This window comes from Bos indicus x Bos taurus, chromosome 15 (assembly GCF_003369695.1).
Source record: "Bos indicus x Bos taurus breed Angus x Brahman F1 hybrid chromosome 15, Bos_hybrid_MaternalHap_v2.0, whole genome shotgun sequence".
NCBI lineage: Eukaryota > Metazoa > Chordata > Mammalia > Artiodactyla > Bovidae > Bos > Bos indicus x Bos taurus.
The window spans coordinates 70,616,910-70,620,841 of record NC_040090.1 but is presented as its reverse complement, the minus strand read 5'-3'; the positions used below and the strand labels follow the sequence as shown (position 1 = coordinate 70,620,841).

The 3,932-nt window shown below is 43.8% G+C and overlaps 1 pseudogene; it reads left to right on the top strand.

Moving 5' to 3' along the window:
• The first annotated feature begins 559 nt into the window (after positions 1 to 559).
• Positions 560 to 1,582, top strand: LOC113905922 (annotated as a pseudogene).
• Positions 1,583 to 3,932: the final 2,350 nt, after the last annotated feature.

The window sequence follows — 3,932 nt, the reverse complement described above, 5'->3', positions numbered from 1 at the left end:
TTAAATTGTCAACATCTGTTGGATCATAGAGAAAGCAAGAGAGTTCCAGAAAAACATCTACTTCTGCTTTATTGACTATGCCAAAATGTTTGACTGTGTGGATCACAACAAACTGTGGAAAATTCTTCAAGAGATGGGAATACCAGACCACCTGACTTGCCTTCAGGAACAGTTAGAACTGCACATGGAACAACAGTCTGGTTCAAAATTGAGAAAGAAGTATGTCAAAGCTGTATATTGTCACCCTGCTTATTAAACTTACATGCAGAGTATATCATGTGAAATGCCAGGCTGGATGAAGCACAAGCTGGAATCAAGATTGCTAGGATCTTGATAATAATCTCAGATATGCAGATGACACCACATTATGGCAAAAAGTGAAGAAGAACTAAAGAACCTCTTGATGAAAGTGAAAGAGCAGAGTTAAAAAGTTGGCTTAAAACAACATTCACCCCGGAGCTGGCGGCTGCGAGGAGCAGGTGCCGGCGAAGCCCTCGCATGCCGCTGCCCGGCCCGAGGTGGTAGCTGCGCCCGGCGCTCCGCCTGCCCTCCTCCGGGCCGCACTTCGGCTCCCACGCGCGCGGGGACATGTCGGTGGCGACGGGCAGCAGCGAGGCGGCCGGCGGGGCCGCGGGCAGCGGTGCGCGGGTTTTCTTCCAGAGTCCCCGGGGCGGTGCCAGCGGCAGCCCGGGCTCGAGCAGCGGCTCGGGCTCCTCCCGGGAGGACTCGGCGCCCGTGGCCACCGCGGCTCCCGCCGGGCACGTTCAGCAGCAGCAGCAGCAGCAGCAACAGCGGCGCCACCAGCAGGGAAAAGTGACGGTAAAATACGATCGCAAGGAGCTTCGGAAACGGCTCGTGCTGGAGGAGTGGATCGTGGAGCAGCTGGGACAGCTGTATGGCTGCGAGGAAGAAGAAATGCCAGATGTGGAAATTGACATTGATGATCTTCTTGATGCAGACAGTGAAGAAGAGAGGGCTTTAAAATTACGAGAAGCTCTTGTAGACTGCTACAAACCAACAGAGGAGTTCATTAAGGAGCTGCTCTCTCGGATAAGAGGCATGCGAAAGTTGAGCCCCCCACAGAAGAAGGCTGTATAATTCCAGCCCAGGTGGAACTCTGCTGGAGACCCAGGAAGGAATTTGGACTTCACGAAGACTTTTCATAAATAACTGTTGTCCTTATGAGCAACTTTTTTGGGGGTGGGGAGGGGTGGTATCTATTAGACATTTATTCAAGAGTGTTCCTTTTTTGGTTTTTAAAGGTTTGGTTGGTGTAATATTTTAATAGCAAAGATATCACAGACTCTGGCTTCAGCCCAACCAGAGAGCATCAAATCAGGCAGACATGCAAGGAGGGGCTGGACCAGGCAGCATCTTCTTGGAGAAACCAGATGTTAAGGACCTAATGATACAGGGATGATGGTTTTCTTACAGCTAGTTTGGTAATACTTTTTTCTTGAGTTGTACATTTGACACAAAGGTCGAATTTCTTGTACTTGTATATATCTACAGGCAACTAAGTTAAAATGTGGATGTGAGTTTTATTTCACACGGATGGAATAAACTTGTGGTCATCCTTTAATTGGAGGTCATGGCATGTGTGTTTTCAAGAGGCCACTAGGTCTTCTTCATGTGAGTGCTGGAGACCGCCAATGTTCACTTTCTACACCAAAGTGAAAAGAACTCAGCGTATCCGTTATTTTAATGAGCTACACTATGACAATGTGGAGTTGGTCAAGGGCTTAATTTATGGACTTTGTATTATTCTGTTAATTGGGATGCTTTGCCAGGTCATGTACTTATTGCCTCATTTGTGGTATTTTAAAGTTTTCTGAACCATTTCTTTGAATGACTATTCAAATTTCTCTAGAAATGTTCATACTGTCTGAGGGGTGTTTGGCGGTGGAACCAGAAAGCGCTGTGTAGCAATTCATTCTGTGCTTTCTACCAAATACCATATATTATTCTCTCTCCATGAAAGCAGGTCATAAGGAAGTGAGCAGATTATATCTTCCTCCTTAGAAATAGATCTGGGCATTTCTGTGCCTGGAGGGCATCAGACCAGATTGGGTGAGCTGAGCGATGAGCGGGTGTACAACTGAGAAAACCTCAGCTCCTCTGGAGAAAGTCGATGCAGGAGCATTGGCTGGTTTGGAAGTGTGGTAGAGATTTCCTTTCTGGCTTCTCTCAGTGGCTTATGGTGAGGACTCTGGCCCTAATTGTGCACCCTGATCCGATCCCTTTGCTTGGAGCTGAGCCTGGGGCATCTGCTGAGCCCCTCTCAGTTCTATACCGGCTCCTTGGAGAAGGATCAAAATGCAGTTGGATGTGGGTGGGGTCAAAGGTCAGAGTAGAAACTCTTGGTGTCCTCCAGGAAGCCCCCACTGCCTCCCATAGAAACCCCCCTCCCTACTGTAAGGTGTCTCTAGGTGGCCCTGTCAGAGGACAGGGGTCAGGCATTTTATATCAAGGGTGCTCTGAACATATTTTATTTTTTAAAAGAACTATGTTTGTGAATTTTAGGTACACTGGCAAGCTTTTGAAAATGTATTTAATTTTGTAATGTTTACCAATGATTTATTTACAAGCTATTTACTCGAATAAACAAAGCTGCTTACAAAAAAAAAAAAGAAAAAAAAAAACTCAACATTCAAAAAACTAAGATCATGGCATCTGGTCCCATCACTTCACGGCAAATACATGAGGAAACAATGGAAACAATGAGAAACTTTATTTTGGGGGCTCCAAAATCACTGCTGATGGTGATTGCAGCCATGAAATTAAAATACACTTGCTCCTTGGAAGAAAAGCTATGACCAAACTAGACAGCAGAGAGATTAAAAAGCAGAGACATTACTTTGCCAACAAAGGTCTGTCTAGTCAAAGATATGGTTTTTCCAGTAGTCATGTATGGATCTGAGAGTTGGACTATAAAGAAAGCTGAGTGCTGAAGAACTGATGCTTTTGAATTGTGGTGTTGGAGAAGACTCTTGAGCCTACCTGGACTGCAAGGAAATCCAACCAGTCAATTCAAAAGGAAATCAGTCCTGAATGTTCATTTTTGGAAGAATTGATGCTGAAGCTGAAACTCCAGTACTTTGTTTGGCCACATGATGCGAAGGACTGACTCATTTGAAAAGACCCTGATGCTGGGAAAGATTGAAGGCAGGAAAAAAAGGGGATGACAGAGGATGAGATGGTTGGATGGCATCACCAACTCAATGGACATGAGTTTGAGTAAGCTCCAGGAGTTGGTGATGGACAAGGAAGCCTGCCATGCTGCAGTCCATGGGGTCGCAAAGAGTTGGACACAACTAAGCAACTGAACTTATCTGAACTGAACATAGTGACCTAGAAAAAAAGAAGAAATGATCCAAGGAACATGATCTAAAAATTGACTTTTGAGTTAAGATGCCTCTGAATTTAAGTCTATGCTGCTATTGATTGCTGCTTGAATTTCAGCTAAACCAAGTATAGTTTAAGGACTATTTTTAGAAAAGAGGAAATACCTAGAGATTATAATAATGATATCCTTCATTAACCAAGCAGAAAGTTTCTTGTCCCATCAGAAAGCTTCTTGTCTCATTAACCCTATCATCTACTCTATAGGCCAGCTTGCCAAAATACAGAGCAGATATACTTTTCAGGATAAAATTGCATGAGAAGGAAATGATAAAGAGCACTTTTTTCATATATATGTAAATATACACTGAAATGAAAATGTCATATTTATATAGAATTTTATAGAATTCTGTATATATAGAATTATATAGAATTCCTTGCCTGTTCAAAACACTCACACAAGTATTAGATCATTATGCTCTATCCTACAACAACCATGAGCAGCAATATTAAAAAATCATCTTCAGCAGCAGAAAACCTGGTGGCAATAGAAAACCGGCATCACCATGGCATTTTGAAAGCATCATACT